The following is a 17,202-nucleotide window of genomic DNA, read 5'->3' as shown; positions in this document are numbered from 1 at the left end:
TCCTCAAGCTCTTGTGTCTGGATGACATGCACTTGAGCCACTCTTTTGACCTCTGGGTCGTCGATATCCAGCGTGCCAGGATCTGGATTCTTAGGCCACTGGTCTTGGGAGCTGAGCAGGAAACTTGGTCCCGAGAGCCAACTCTGATTTTTCAAAAATGCTTCCACAGTCTGTCCTCTTGAGACAACATCAGCGGGATTCAGAGTGGTGTTGATGTATCTCCACTGAGATGTCTGAGAGTGATCCAGGATTGCTGTAACCCTGTTTGCGACGAACGTCTTGAATCTGGTGCTCTCACTGTTTAAGTACTTTACCACGGCTGTGTTATCAGTCCAAAAGATTGACTCATGAAGCTCCCTCAGAAGCTTGTCCATCTTTACTGCAGTCAATTCCATCCTGGGGATAGTCGGAGACTTCAAGGGAGCGACCCTTGTCTTTGCCAGGATCAAAGTTGATTGAGCTTCACTAGGTAAAGATCGCAGCAGTAGGTAGCTTGTGGTTCCGCAGGCATCTTCACTCGCGTCAGCAAAGTGATGGCAAGGACTGGAGCACCAAACTGCTTTGACTTGACACATCTGTCGACTTCAAACTTCTCAAGCTGTGGCAAACTTGAGATGCACTTATTCCAGCTCTTGACCCCAGTCTCTGGCAGGTTTTCATCCTAGCTATACTTCTGCCACATAAATCCTGCAGGATTCTTTTAGCGGGCAATATCATTAGAGCGAGGAAGCCCAGCAGGTCAAAAATCAAACTGACCAGAGAAAGCAGGCCTCTCCTAGTGTGTGGTCAATCTTTGAGGTTGATCTTGAACATGAACTGATCTGATTCGGCACACCACTGGATACCCAATGCTCTCTCCACGGGCAGGTTGTCCTCATCCAAAACCAAATCTTGAAACCCTTGAGCTCTTTCATCTTCTGGGATAGAGTTCAGCAACTTCCTGCTGTTGCTTGACCACTTTGTCAGCCTGAATACTCCCTTTGCCAACATGCTCCTCAACTCTGCACACAGTGATGGCTTTATCTTCATCCAGAGCCGGCTTAAGACAGTCGTCTACATAGAAATTCTTCCTTATTGTTTGAGCCGTCTCAGGGCCAAACTCCTCTGTGAAGTCTGTTGCGCACTTCTGAAGCGCAAAGGTGGCAACACTAGATGACAATGTGGTGCCGAAGATATGTACCATCATCTTGTGTTCAATGAGATCCTGCTTATAGTTGCCGTCAGGCCACCACCACAAAAATCTGAGGAGATCAGTGTTGTGAGTGTCAGTTTCAATTCTGTTCAACTTCAAAGGAAAGATGCTGTATAGTTATTGTTACGCGCCTATCTTGAACACTGTGCACAGCTGTTGTTCATACCTTGGTTTGATGGTTGAAGATGTTCAACATGGAGGAAGCTGGTGAGTAGGCCGCAAGCAGGTAAGTAGCAGGCAGGCAGGCAAGCAAGCAGAAAGGGAAAATGGCAGGCAGGCAAGCAGGTGGCACACAGTGGCATAAATCCAAATGTTTGTATTCCAAATTAAGGCTAAATAATCCAAATAAAATGGCTCAACATAAAAGGTTTGAATAAGTAAACTAAAGTGTTCATTTCTAAGTTCAAAAAGCCTTTACTTTCCAAAGATACCAACTCTAAGCGGTAAAAAACTATATCACCACTAACCATTCCTTTAACTGAGAACTGACTGCCAAGGGAGGGGCAGCCATCTTTAATTGGTCATGTGACCAAAGCCTGTGTCAAAATAAAAGCACGTGGCCTGAGGCCCACAAATCTTATCCCAAGTAAACATCAAAACTAAGAAACTAAATTGGCTCTAACAAGTGTCTTCATTTCGCACTCTGACTTGGTGGAACATGGCCTCCATGTATGAACATGACTGCCACAACCTCCTGGCGGAATCTCACGAGGACCCCCACCAGTGAACTTGTGAGGTCCGGACCCTGCAGGAGCTGTTGGTTCAATGATATTCCTTGGAAGCTTGCGCCACAGTCAAACACTACGTGCAACTTCTGCTTAGTTGGATGTCTGACTCCATGGTGAGGCAGATACCACTTTTGACCTTCAGCAGGTTCAAGCTCATCACCATCAAGCTTCACGGTGTAACCTTTCTTGAGCAGGATGTCCATGAAAGCCATGTAATCTCCATAAAACTTGCTGTCTCTGGAGAACCTCTTCCGTAAGTTCAAAGCACGTTGTTCTGCAACTGCTCTATTGTTCGGCCTACACAAACCTTTCTTTTTCACTGGAAGGCAAACACTGTAATGACCATCTTCAAGTACAGCAGACTGAGACACTATGCTGATAAACTGATGGTCATCCTTAGACATCTCGATGCCTTCCTCTTGTCCAGTGTCAGGAAAGTCCTGCTTAAATTGTAGCTGCCAGAAATCTTCTAGCTTAGCCACTGAGATTCTGTTTGCATTTATTCCTGTTAGTGTGTTGGCCTCCACTGTGTCACTTCCACTTCTGAGGGGTCCGTTCACTGTCCAGCCTAATACAGTATTGTCCTCACGGCATATGGTCCATTATCCACGCTGTTAACCACTTGCAGCGGCTTCATAGCCTTGGGAACATTTGCTCCAATGAGCAATCCGACTTCTGCTTGGATAGTGGGGATTTTTACCTCCTTAAGTTGGGGCCAACTGTCAATATCCTCTTGACGGGGAATATTGTCCTTAGTTATGGGAATGTTCTTCTGTGAATACACCTCTGAAAGCTCAACAAAGTGGTTGCAGTCCAAACTGCTGATCTCTAAATCAGCCACAATGCGTGTGTTCACTACTGATTAATTCCCCATAGTTCGCAATAAGATGCTCACACTGCGTCCGTTCATGTTCAGTTGGTTTATCAGCGACTCTGTAGCAAAAGTAGCTGAGCTACCAGGATCCAAAAATGCATAGGTTGTCACTGTCTTGGTTCCTTTTTGTGCCTTGACACACAGGAATGATTGAAAGAGCACAACCTTCTTTACGGCCCCTGTGACACCAAAAGTTTCAGCAGTTTGTAGAAGGGCACTTGATACAGATTGCTGTTCACAATTGTCTCTTCTTGTTTCTTCTCTTGGATCTTTGTTGGTAATGTGCAACAGTGTGGGATGCGGTCTGGAGCATTCTTCACATTGAAGCTTCTGTTTGCAGCTGCTGCTCATTGGCCCGTGCTTTAAACTTTAAACATGCAAAACACAGACCTTTGTTCCTCAAGAAACCAATCTTTTCTTTGTGTGGTTTGCTCTTGAATTTCTTGCAAGCTGTGAGGCTGTGCTGTTCTCCTTCACAGTAAACACAAGGTTTGTTGAAACCATCCACTGAGACAGGTTGTGCCTTTGTTACTGTCTGCTTTTCATTCTCAGTCTTGGTGGGCACGACTGTTGTGAACACCTTTCTTGACTCGAATGTCTCTGAGTTTTGTGGTTTCGGTTTTGTAGGTTTTGCAGGGTCTTTTGTGTTTGTGATGTTCTCTTTAATGTTAACATAGAGTGGATGCAGCAGATACTTTTACTTGCTGATTTGTAAAGTTCACAAAGTCCTTGAACTTGACTCTTTTCTTTGTTCTTTCTTGCAGGTTGCAAGCAGACTTCCTCCAGGATTCTTTGAGCTTGTATGGAAGTCTGTTTGCCAGTGCCCTTATATTAGCTGTGCTAGCCAAGTCTTCCATGTAGCTAATATCTGTCATTGTGTTGGAGCAGCCGGTCAGGAATAATACGAAGGACTGAAGAGAAACACCATCTTCTGGCTTGATTGTGGGCCAGTCCAAAGCCTCCTTTATGTATGCCTCTGCTATTTTGAAGTCGTCACCGAAGAACTCCTTCAACATTCTTTTTGCTTTGGCATATCCTGATGTAGAGTCCATGTGCAAGCAGCTCTTAACCACGTCATGTGGTTGTCCACTTGTATACTGCAGCAAAAATTGAAGACGATCACGATCATCACTTGTGCGGCCTTCAATCCCATGTTCAATGGCTCTACTGAAATATTTATATTCCAGTGGGTCCCCTTTAAATGTTGGAATGCTGAGGTCTGGAAGTAGCAAAGCTTAATGACTCTTCACTAGATATTCCGTAACACTGGCTTGCTGGGAAATAGCTTGGCAAAGTCCTTCGAGCACTGCTCCCTGTGGGTCTATACTCTCAGGTTTTGGTGCAGATGTAACCGGCTGAGAAGTTGCTGCTGGAGTATTTGGTGTGACTTTGCGTGCTTGTGATGTGGGTCTTGGTGACGGCTGAACGGCAGGTTGACTGGTAAGCCGTGTGTGTGTTTTTTCATCTTTTTCACCAGCTTTAACTGTGCCACTTTCTTCTTCTGCAGCCTCATAATTTTGCAGCACCTCCATTTTAGCATCGGACTCGGCCAGCGCAGTTTGCATGGCATGCATTTCTTTTTTAGCCTTTATTGAAGCTTCAATCCTCTTTTGTTGGGCTTCAAACTCTGCTTCACGCTGCCTTTTCTCTGCATACCAGTCTGCCTCTTCCTGTTCTATGGCCAGTTTTTTTTTTCCTCTTAATGATGCTCGCTCCATTTCTGCCTTCAATCTGACTGAAGATGTTGATGAAGCTGAGCTTCCACTTTGTGATGTAGCTTTACTTCTAGTGCTCACTTTTGTAGTTGATCTACTGTCTGCGGGTGTTATGTTTGTCACATTCTTCAGCATGCTCAGCACGCCTCAAACCCTCTTTCATCTCATCCACTCCTCACATTTCCAGAAAAACATGTCCATAGATTTGTTTATTGGATCAGACCAGCAGTTTGATCATCCACAAATTCCTCTTCTTCCATAAATTTCTGCAGGCAAAAGTTTATCTCCAAAAAGTCCCTCTGTGAGCCACTGAAGTCAACACGAAGCTTATTCTTTACAGTGTCCACATTCACATCATCTTCCATTAGCTGTTCAATTTGCTTTGTCAAGCTAGTTAGCTGTGAGAGCTTGCGCTTGCGAGCCTGGATCTTTCTAGACTTCTGATCTTCCATGCCCTTCACAGTCATTTTTATTATCCTTTTTCCACTGTCCTTTCCCTCCATGAACAGTAATTATTTCCACTTTCCACTCAATAAAAACGCTGAAACACCATGGTGTTTCACCTCGTTAGTCAGCCGAACAACGATCCTTCCTTGTCTACTCACCTATCTCAACGAGCATACTTGGATCAATTAACATCCCATGCCAGGCTGACGAGCTCCCTCATGCAGCTTGTAACTTTCCTTTTTCAATAGTCTCCGTGACTTTTTCTTCTTTTCTTCTCCGTTTCCAGTTAGACAGTTCCACACTCCAAAACTCCACGAAGAGCGAGTTTCTTGACTAAATGTAGGTTCCTAATAGTTGAAGCCACGAGCCTGACGTTCTCCTCTCTTCTTGTCCACCTTGTCCACAAAAAGCACTCCAAACGACTTCTTAGTTTTCATGTTTTACTTACCCGAAAACTGAACAGGAAACAAAAGATCCAGCATGACAAAAAAAAAAAAAAAATTGGATGGCTTGGAAATCAATGTTAAAAGGCAAAAACTTACCTAGCGAGTGAGGTCAAGAAACTGTGTGGCTCAACTCCATGACAACTAAATGACGCTGCATGATACGCAGTCTTTTGTGTGTAAACGACCGGAAATGTCATTAAAGGGCATATACGCAATTTTAACATAAAATCCTCCACACACATGTGAGTCAAATAAATGAAATAATAACTTTCCCTGTGAACTGTTCCCTTGTAAATAATGTAAGTAAACGTTTTTATCAGATTCAATAGAAATTAATTTTAGCTATATGCCCCTGGTAGGGCCACCCATGGCAAACAGGTCCTAGGTGAGGGATCAGACAAAGCGTAGCCCAGGACCCCCCCATGATGAAAAACAACATTGGTGCCAAGTTATCCTTGCCCGGATGCGGGTCACCGGGGCCCCCTCCTGGAGCCAGGCCTGGGGGTGGGGCACGTTGGCAAGCGCCTGGTGGCCGGACCTCTGCCCATGGAGTCTGGTTGGGCACAGCCCGAAGAGGCAACATGGGACCCCCCTCCCGTGGGCTAACCACCTGCAGGAAGGGCCAAGGGGGTCGGGTGCATTGTGTTTTGGGTAGCGGCCGAAGGCAGGGACCTTGGCGGTCTGATCCCCGGCTGCATAAACTGGCTCAAGGGACATGGAATGTCACCTCTCTGGTGGGAAAGGAGCCTGAGTTGGTGCGCGAGGTTGGGAAGTTCCGACTAGATATAGTTGGCCTCACCTCGACGCACGGCAAGGGCTCTGGAACCAGTCTTCTCAAGAGGGGTTGGACTCTCTACCACTCTGGAGGTGCCGATGGTGAGAGGCGACGGGCAGGGGTGGCAATTCTCGTTGCTCCCCAGCTCGGTGCCTGTATATTGGAGTTTACCCCGGTGGATGAGAGGGTAGCCTCCCTTCGCCTTCGGGTGGGGGGGACGGATCCTGACTGTTGTTTGTGCCTATGGCCCAAACAGCAGTTCAGCGTATCCCCCTTTTTGGAGTCCTTAGAGGGAGTGCTGGAGAGTGCTTCTTCTGGGGGCTCTCTCGTCCTCCTGGGTTCAATGCTCAGAACAGCCCCCCTGATCTGAACCCGAGTGGTGTTTTGTTATTGGACTTCTGTGCTCGTCTCACATTGTACATAACAAACACCTTGTTCAGGCATGAAGGCGTCCATATGTGCACTTGGCACCAGGACACCTAAGGCCGCAGATCGATGATCGACTTTGTGGTTGTGTCGGATTTGCTGCCGCATGTTCTGGACACTCGGGTGAAGAGAGGGGCGGAGCTGTCAACTGATCACCACCTGGTGGTGAGTTGGCTCCAATGGTGGGGAAGGATGCCGGACAGACCCGGCAGGCCCAAACATGTTATGAGGGTCTCCTGGGAATGCCTGGCAGAGTCTCCTGTCAGAAGGAGCTTCAACTCACACCTCCAGGAGAGCTTTGACCATGTCCCGGGGGAGGCGGGGGACATTGAGCTGAAGGAGTCGTATCGGACCTTACTGGCCTGTGGGACTCCTGAGGCAGCAGATAGGTACCGGCAGGCCAAGCGGAGTGCAGCTATGGCTGTTGCCAAGGCAAGGACCCGGGAATGGGAAGAGTTCGGTGAGGCCATGGAGAACGACTTTCGGACAGCCTCGAAAAGGTTCTGGACCACCATCAGGCATCTGAGGAAGGGGAATCAGTGCACTGTCAACACTGTGTATAGTGGCGATGGTGTGCTGTGTGAGAAGGATTATTGTTATTGTTGTTATTAGTATTATCTTTAAATGCTAATGTATGTAGACTTTGAGTGTTTGAGGAATGTTGATAGGAAAGGAAGAACATGAGTGTCGTAAAAGTGCTGAAGCTGCTTACTATCAAGCTCAGCACTCAGACGTATCCTGTTGGTCAGGATTAGAGAAGTTTGTAAAGATGTCAGAAGACAATGAATTACGATATCCTGTTTAGACACCCATTCTGTTTGCACCAATAAAAGAGGTGAGCGAGCAGCAGACGAACAGAGTTGACAGAGGAAGCTTGAACTGCTGCTCGGCTCCCCTTTGCAAAGGACTCCAGTTGTTTGTGTGGTTACTCTGAGTCTAGTGAACGAACAGCGCGGGTGATCAAAACTTCATCCTCACAAAATTTGGTCCTTCGAGCCGGATCCCAAGACCTGGAGAGGAGCGCCGTGGGACGACCGAACGCCGAAGTCTGCGCAGCCGGAGTCAAAAAGACGTCCGAATCGAAAGACCTTTAATCACGAGTTGACGGAAGGCGGTCTTCGTCCCTCCCAGGGCGACCATCTCCAGTGACGGGAAGAAGGCACCAAACAAACTCAGAGAGAAACCATAGAAGCAACGGAGTGAGTATAAGACACAAAAAGCGCTACACGGAATATACCGCGGTATTACCTGCCTGGTCATCAGGAGAGAGCAGAGGCAAGATACACCCGCCTCCTCGGAGGTAGAAGCTTGGTGTATACTCTCTGATTAAAAAAGAGGGGTTATAAGGCCATGGCGGAGGGACTGAACTAGATATCCTGTAGGGATTGAGGGTTGTTCAGTCGGGAGATCAGGCGTCTCCATTCAAATACATAAAAACTGATAAATAAAGTGCAAACATGGGCAACCAACATTCCACAAAAGGTGCTGAATTTGAAATCCCAGCATCATGTAAACACATGGAAGACAAATATCCAGGTTCATGCTCATATGTGCAGCTGTGGATGACTAAGTTCAATTGGGATGGTAACTTAGACAGGCCAGGCAATATTATAAAATTAAAAGAAGATTTAATAGAATATGGAAAGAAACATCCAAAAGTAAATGTGGGGTTGACACAATGTCACCTCTGGCTCACTGAATCAAAATATAGAAGAGAAAAACAAAATCAAGAAAAAGAGAAACGGAAAAGAGAGAAAGAAGAGAAAAATGAGAACTTCTTATACCCATCGCTGAGTGCGTACGTGAGGGCGGAGGACAACGAAACAGGATGCAGGAGTCAATTGATAAATGTGCCTCCCCCGTATGTTCCTCCACCTCCTGTTCCACTAGCTCCCCCTCAGGCGGTCCCATTGACCCGCCCGGAGCTATAGCCCCCCTTGCTTCAAACACTAATCCTTTTTTGGGCCCCTCTCTATCGGGAGCCCAGTACAGAAATTACCACATGCAGGACAACACTGTGCAGATGTACCCATTGATCCAGGTTGCAAATCCACAAGCCGGTGTGCAGGGTCAAGATCCTACTATCTTGGTGTATAGAACCTGGACTCCAGAAGACTGTAAAAAAGCTTGTGATGACATAACCTTGCCCCAAATGGACGTAGAGTCGTGCATCCAAGACATAAGACAGTTACTAGGAAGTTACCATACTAACGGTACTGAAACACAGCAAGTCCTCATGTGCGTTAATGGCAAGAAATGGGGCACTGTTAGAGGAGATTGGGTCCCAGTGGATCCAGCCACTCAACAACCATGGCAGCCTGCAGCCAAGAACTAAATGACAGACTTGACAGACTGTACGAGCGCATGCGAACTACTTTTACCAGACGAGCTGACTACAGCGCCATTACGGCCACAAGACAAAAGACTGACGAAAGTTTTGAAGACTATAGCATGAGAATGAAATGTGTTCCGGAAAAATATGTGGAATTCCGTATGCGGAAGATCCAGAAGGTCCCTACCAACAGCAGTTAAAGCAAGCTATACATGGGGGATCAAAATCAGAGATAAAAACCTGGGTAGAGAGACAATTAGTTGATTTCGGAATTTGTAACCTAGGCCGCTATGAACAACATGCTATGCATGCTGAAAGACAATGCCAAAAAAGTAAGAATCAGTTAACAGGCATGTTTTTCAATGCCAACCCTCTCCCAAGCCGAGGCCGCGGACGTGGGCGAGGCCGAGGCGGAAGGGGAGGAGGAGGCAATTCCCGTGAAAATGATCAGTGTCATTATTGTAAAAATTATGGACACTGGGAACGTGATTGCAGAAAGAAACAACGTGACCAGAGATATAATAGAGGACAGCAGCAAGGTTCTAATACACCTCAACAATGACTAGAACTGGAAAAGAGATGTCACAAAAATTAAAACAAATCAGGGCACAAAATTTGACCAATTTGAAAAAGAAGACCTAGAAGATGTTTTAGATTTAGAAACCATCTTCCTGTTTGCTGAAGGCAAACCAGAAATACAACTGACCGTGTTAGGCAATTCTTTAACATTTTTAGTAGACACGGGTGCAGGTAAATCAGTAATTAGAGATCCAATAGCTCTAAAGCCAACTTCTACACAGATTTTTGTGAGATCAGCAAATGGTCTCGTAACTAAAGAAAGAATGTCAGTTCCTGTAGATGTTTGTGACCCTGTGAGTGGAATCACACTTAAAGCTCCTTTTGTGATCTCCACCACATGTCCCGTAAATCTATTAGGAAGAGATCTTATCTCTCAGCTTCAGTTGATGATTCGTACCACAGCCGAAGGGATGTGGTCTGTAGATAGAATGGTTGATTTTGGGTAAGGGAAGGAGAGGACGTGCAGTAAATACTGGTCACTCAACATTCCTGAAAAACAGCCCCCTCCATTCTCTGACCCAATCACTATGTTATATGGTAAAGCTCTGTCCTACTTACAGCCTGAAGCCCAGCTCCACAATCAAACTGACCTGCATGTAACCATGCACGTGGAGCGCATTGGTGAGATCTGTAAATCAGACCCACACGGCACATCAAGCTATGCAGAAAAGTTTGCTAAACTCAAAGATCCACAAATGATTGTAATTATGCACCTATATGTGTGTGGTCAGACAGCTGTCTGCACGGCAGGAAGCCTTTCCGCCGAAGCAGCAGCGCTATTTAAAGTGTCAGGTTCTGTACCACATGTTTCTATTGCTAAACCGCTTAAGAAAAGATGGCAAGACTTGGGATGTGACGTAAAACACTGGAGCAGCCTGCCCTATAGGCCTAAGGGTGAGGTTGATTTTAATGATCAGTTCCAGGTGTGGCGTATTCCCCTTAAAACATGGTTGCTGACACATCCAGCAACGCACCTTACAGATCAGAGTTCATGAGAAGAAAACATCTTCCTCACGCAGGAGGAAGAGGAGAAGCTGAAAGAGCTTCCCCCTGAATTATGGTCGGAAGGACCTGCAGATGTAGGTCTTATAAAAGGATCAGAACCTGTAAAAATAATCCTAAATCAGATTATAGACCATTTCAGACAATATCCCCTTAAGACTGATGCACAGGAGGGTATTGTTCCGATATTTAACTCACTGCTTAAAGCAGGAGTCATCAGAGAGTGTCCTGAATCACCTGTAAATACACCCCTATTTCCAGTAAGGAAGTCACCACCATCTACCGGCTGGCGGATGGTGCAGGACCTGCAAGCTGTAAACGCTGCAGTGGTCCCTAGGTCTCCTTTAGTCGCAGATCCATACACCCTGCTGAATGACTTAAACCCTGAACATCAGTGGTACACGGTGATAGATGTATCCAATGCATTTTTCTCTGTACCAGTACATCCAGACAGCCAGTTTTGGTTTGCATTTACGTTTCAAGGACGGAGGTACACCTGGACAAGGTTACCTCAGGGCTACTGTGAGAGTCCCACAATCTTCTCTCAAGTAATGATGTCATCATTAGCTAAGTTTAAACCTCCGTGTGGAAGTCAAATCCTCGTCTACGTGGATGACATCCTCATGGCGTCAAAAACAGAGGGAGATTGTTGGTCAGACACGCTAGCATTGCTACACTGGCTAGCCTCTCAAGGCCATAAATTAAGCAAAAGCAAACTGCAACTGGTGAAGCAGGAAGTGGTTATTTGGGCCATGTTTTGACACATAATGGAAGAGCTATTCTTGAGTCGAGGAAAACAGCAGTACTTGATGCTCCAAAACAAAGAAGCAGATGATGTCATTCTTAGGACTAGTGAATTTTTGCAGATCATGGATCTTAGATTATGCGAAAATAACTGCCCCTTTACAAGCATTGATGTATGATAATCCCTTAGCAATGACTGATGTGTTAACATGGACCCCTGAAACTGAAGAAGCATTTGTGTACATAAAACAGGCCCTTGTAAGTGCTGGAGTGTTAAAGCTGCCAGACTATCAGAAGCCTTTTGAGCAGGTCGTGGATTGCAAGGGTGACTTTATGACTTCAGTTTTATTGCAGAAGCACGGAGATAAGAGGCAGCCAGTGGCCTACTACTCCCACAAGCTAGATCCCGTAGCTTGTGCACTCCCACCATGCGTTAAAGCAGTGGTGGCAGCGTCTGAGGCAGTAAAAGCCTCCGCTCGAGTGGTGCTATATCATGAGCTAACTTTGCTAGTTCCACATGCAGTGTCAATACTGCTGCTACAAAGTAAGATAGCATTCCTGTCGCCCGCACGTCATCTTTCCTGCATGGCAGTGTTGCTGTCTCAGCCGAATCTGACGATTCGTCGCTGCACAACCTTAAACCCAGCGACGCTGCTACCCACCGCAGAAGAGGGACACCAGCACAACTGCCTGGATGAGGTCTCCATTACGGTCCTGCCGCGACCAGATCTTAGTGATGTCGCGTTGACTACAGGACAGATACTCTTTGTGGATGGATCATCGAGAAAGGATGACTGTGGACGCACTAGAACTGCCTATGCAGTAGTCACAGCAACCGAGGTGGTGGAGGCGAAACCACTTCCCTCCTCCTATTCTGCTCAAGCTGCAGAACTCGTCGCACTCACACGTGCTTGTGAATTAAGCAAAGGACAAGATGTTACCATTTACACAGATAGTCAATATGCATTTTCCACGCTGTTTGTGTTTGCTCAACAATGGAATTTAAGAGGGATGAAAACTTCGACGGGCAAACCGGTCATGCATGCAGAACTGTTAAGAAAGTTATTAGCTGCAATACAGCAGCCACGTAAAATAGCTGTATGTAAATGCACTGCACACATACTAACAACACAGACGCAGTCTCACAAGGCAATGCCTTTGCTGACAGAGCCGCAAAGGCTGCAGCAAATAACAACACACTTCTTGATAGTGAGGAATCATTTACCTTAGAACCTGCAGATAATGATATTCTAAAAGAAATGCAACAAAGTGCTCCAGAAAGGAAAAGGCCACGTGGAAGAAGCGAGGAGCCAAACTGGATGATAAAGGACTATTAACCATAGGAAACAAACCAATCCTTCCCCGGAATATGCATAAATGGGCAGCATTAGTGAGCCATGGGCCATGCCATGTCTCAACAGGAGGGATGGTACAGATGGTTAATGAACATTATTACACTATAGGATTTCATACCTACTTAAAAAATTTTGTTCACAATGTGCTATTTGTGTAAAACACAGCCCACAGGGACCCTTAAGGCCCCTGCAGGCACTACACCATTGCCAAATCATCCATTTCACACAGTTTTCTAGATTTTATTCAGCTAACACCATGTGAAGGTAAACAATATTGTCTAGTAGTGTTAGATGGATTTACTAGGTGGGTGGAAATTTTCCCCACGGCAAAAGCAGATGCACTGACAGTGGCAAAAGTTTTATGTAGAGAAATCATTCCCAGGTTTGGCATCCCGAAGGTCATCTGGAGCGACAATGGAAGCCATTTTGTAAATGAGATAGTGAAAACTGTAGGAGTAACTTTGGACATTGATTTGAAGAATCACTGCGCATACCACCCTCAGAGTGCAGGGTTGGTTGAAAGAGTCAATGGTACTATTAAGAACAGACTGAAGAAATGTATGGACGAGACAGGAAAGAACTGGATGTTTTGTCTCGACCTGGTGAAATTATGGATGCACATAACACCACACAAGAAAACAGGCATCACACCCTTTGAAGCATTATATGGGCGGCCTTATTGCCTACCATACTTTGCAACAACAAATGAGTTAGAACATGTTGAGGAAACAATAGCAGATTATCTGAAAAAAGTGTTACTCAACCGATGTGTGAATACAGTAAATGTTCTGCCTAGTCCTGTGTCTTCCACAGATTCCACCCCCCAGGAACCCATTCAACCCACCGGCGACTACGTGTGGGTGAAGAAGTTTGTGCGGAAGAGGTGGAACACGCCTAGATGGGAAGGTCCTTATCAAGTACAGCTGACCACAAAGACTGCAGTTCGAGTGGATGGGAAACTGTCGTGGATACACCTTTCCCATTGTAAGAGACAGAAAATTCTTCCAGGTGAAGGCGAGGGAGCAGTGGCGGACTGTCCGTAAACGGCTGACGGCCTGTATAGGTCCAGCAACGGCTGAACCCCGTCGGAACCTGTGAAGAAGCTCTAAAAGGAAATGAAGTTGTTCTTCCTAATTGTGGTGAGTGCTGTGACGGCAGGACTCGTGAGTTTTGGCCTTTGGAACTTCCGACAGGAGGGAGGTAATCAGGGACAGAAAGAGGCTAGTACCTCTTGTTCGGGGTTGCATTGGCCGGCTCGTGGGATCAGTTGTTACTAGTACTTTGCTGCAGGTGGAAGAACGATCTCTACTGGACGATGATGAAGAGGAATCGGAAGAAGAATGGATCAATGTAATACAAGATGTAAAAGAAATGTTCAAGATGTCTTAAGCTGTACACATGTTGAATTCTGAATGTAAGAATGTGTTTCTAGGAAAATGACGTAATGCATTGAAATTTCATGAAATTGTAAAGATGTAATACTGATGATGAAAATCTAGACGCATTTAACGATAAACAGGAGGGAAATGTGAGAAGGATTATTGTTATTGTTGTTATTAGTATTATCTTTAAATGCTAATGTATGTAGACTTTGAGTGTTTGAGGAATGTTGATAGGAAAGGAAGAACATGAGAGTGTCGTAAAAGTGCTGAAGCTGCTTACTATCAAGCTCAGCACTCAGACGTATCCTGTTGGTCAGGATTAGAGAAGTTTGTAAAGATGTCAGAAGACAATGAATTACGATATCCTGTTTAGACACCCATTCTGTTTGCACCAATAAAAGAGGTGAGCGAGCAGCAGACGAACGGAGTTGACAGAGGAAGCTTGAACTGCTGCTCGGCTCCCCCTTTGCAAAGGACTCCAGTTGTTTGCGTGGTTACTCTGAGTCTAGTGAACGAACAGCGCGGGTGATCAAAACAGCTGCTGACCTCAACTCGGGATGTTGTGGATCGGTGGAAGGAATACTTAGATGACCTCCTCAATCCCACCAACACGCCTTCCAGCGAGGAAGTACGGCCTGGGGACCTGGGGATAGGCTCTCATATCTCCGGAGCTGAAGTTGCCGAGATGGTAAAAAAAAAATCCTCGGTGGCAAGGCCCGGGGGTGGATGAGATCCGCCCAGAGTTCCTCAAGGCTCTGGATGGTGTAGGGCTGTCGTGGTTGACTCGACTCTGCAACTCCGCATGGACATCGGGGGCAGTGCCGCTGGATTGGTAGACCGGGGTGGTAGTCCCCTTTTTAAGAAGGGGGACTGGAGGGTGTGTTCCAACTATAGGGGGATCACACTCCTCAGCCTCCCTGGTAAGGTCTATTCAGGGGTACTGGAGAGGAGGGTCCGCCGGATAGTCGAACCTCGGATTCAGGAGGAGCAATGTGGTTTTCGTCCTGGGCGTGGAACTGTGGACCAGCTCTACACCCTCAGCAGGGTCCTCGAGGGTGCATGGGAGTTTGCCCAACCAGTCCACATGTGTTTTGTGGACTTGGAGAAGCCATTCGACCGTGTCCCTTGGGGGGTCCTGTGGGGGGTCCTCCGAGAGTATGGGGTGTCGGGCCCGCTGATACGGGCCGTCCGCTCCCTGTACGATCGGTGTCAGAGTTTGGTTCGCATTGCTGGCAGTAAGTCGAACTCGTTTCCGGTGAGGGTTGGTCCCCGCCAAGGCTGCCCTTTGTCACCGATTCTGTTCATAATTTTTATGGACAGAATTTCTAGGTGCAGTCATGGTGTTGAGGGGCTCCAGTTTGGTGACCTCAGAATCGGGTCTCTGCTTTTTGCAGATGATGTGGTCCTGTTGGCGTCATCGGCCCGTGACCTCCAACTATCATTGGATCGGTTCGCCGCCGCATGTGAAGCGGCTGGGATGGTTATCAGCACCTCCAAATCCGAGGCCATGGTTCTCAACCGGAAAAAGGTGGAGTGCCTTCTCCGGGTCAAGGAGGAGATCCTGCCCCAAAGGGAGGAGTTCAAGTACCTCGGGGTCTTGTTCACGAGTGAGGGAAGAATGGAGCAGGAGGTCGACAGACGGATCGGTGCGGCGTCCGCAGTAATGTCCCTCCGGTAGGAGACGCCCGGGAAGACCCAGGACACGTTGGAGAGACTATGTCTCTCGACTGGCCTGGAAACGCCTGGGGATCCCTTTGGATGAGCTGGAAGAGGTAGCTGGGGAGAGGGAAGTCTGGGCTTCTCTTCTTAGGCTGCTGCCCCCGCGACCCGACCCCGGATAAGCGGTAGAGGATGGATGGATGGACTTATTTTAGCATGACAAAATGAAATTATTTAAACATTAATTACCGTACTGGCCCGAATATAAGACGACCCTGATTATAAGATGACCCCCTCTTTTTCAAGACTCAAGTTTGAAAAAAGACTTTTTGAACACCAAATTTAATTTTTATCCAGAAAATAATTACAGTACATCTGAAACAAATGATTATATCTTCGACCCACTTTTCTCCAGATTGTTGCTACGTTTCTCTATTTTCTGTTATCTCTTCTCTTATTTTCTTCTCTTTTCTTTCTTACCGCTATTTTTATTTTTCTTCTTCGTGCTACCGCTTTTTTATTTTTCTTCTTCGTGACAGGGGTTCGCTTTGGCCTGGCGAGTTAAGTTCAGCATTCGCTTTAAAGATATCTGGCGCCATCTAGCATTGTGAATGGGTATAATGTCTAGATCGCGAATGTAAGACGACTCCCACTTTTTCAGTCTTATTTCAATGCAAAAAACACCGTCTTATATTCGGGCCAGTACGGTAACTGAAATAGTATTTAGGCTCCTACAGGAACATTCTTCAAGCGCTTTACCTCCTAGTCACCAGTTTGTCCCCACCAGCGTGGAGAGTCTCTTTGCCCCAGAGACTTATGATAAAGATTGTGGTTTGTACAGAGATACTGGCTCTACCCATGGCCCTAACATCATCCCGGATATATTGTATTGTCATTTTTCTAAAATTTTCAAGCACAAAGCTACAGTATCTTGTGTTACCACAAGCAGACCTGTGTTTAATCTTTGTAAGTCAGTCATGATGACTGTGAAGGGGGTGATTAATTTTCAGAAATGGATCAGAGAAGCTGTTTCATTATGGATGCCATCATGGAGGAGACAAGTGAGAGAAGCTCCCAGGGAAGAGATTCTGGTGGCCACAAGCAAAAACAGCATTCTGAGAAGAGAGCAGTCTATTGGGATTATAAGATGTCATTAGCTCCTCCAGGTAGGATGGAGCTAGGCCTCTGACTAAATATTATTCTAAATTTGATAGGCAGCCAATAAAGAGAGGCCAGTACAGGAGTTATATGATTTCTTTGGTCAATACCTCTCAGAAAGTTAGCTGCAGCATTTTGGATCAGCTGGAGGACATCCTGATAATAATGAATTACAATAGTCCAGCCTGGAAGTAATAATTTCTGGACTTTCAGCATCATGGTGGGTCAATAATTTCCTAATCTTTGCAATATTTCTCAAATGAAAAAAGTCCCCTCTAGCGACTGTTTTAATGTGTAAGTTAAAGGACAGATCTTGGTCAACAGTTACTCCAAGATTCATAACAAAGAGGCTAGAACTTAAGGAAACACGATCTTGAGCGATAATGTG

General features: G+C 46.2%; 1 long non-coding RNA gene across 1 annotated transcript; it reads left to right on the top strand.

Annotated features, from left to right (window-relative positions):
• Positions 1-12,382: 12,382 nt before the first annotated feature.
• Positions 12,383-14,473, top strand: LOC130535489 (uncharacterized). The gene is made up of 2 exons (XR_008953138.1): positions 12,383-13,754; positions 13,906-14,473. It is a non-coding gene; the product is annotated as an uncharacterized LOC130535489 (long non-coding RNA).
• Positions 14,474-17,202: the final 2,729 nt, after the last annotated feature.

This window comes from Takifugu flavidus, chromosome 12, assembly GCF_003711565.1.
Source record: "Takifugu flavidus isolate HTHZ2018 chromosome 12, ASM371156v2, whole genome shotgun sequence".
Lineage (NCBI taxonomy): Eukaryota > Metazoa > Chordata > Actinopteri > Tetraodontiformes > Tetraodontidae > Takifugu > Takifugu flavidus.
The sequence above is the reverse complement of the archived record's forward strand: the minus strand, read 5'-3'. Positions and strand labels throughout refer to the sequence as shown.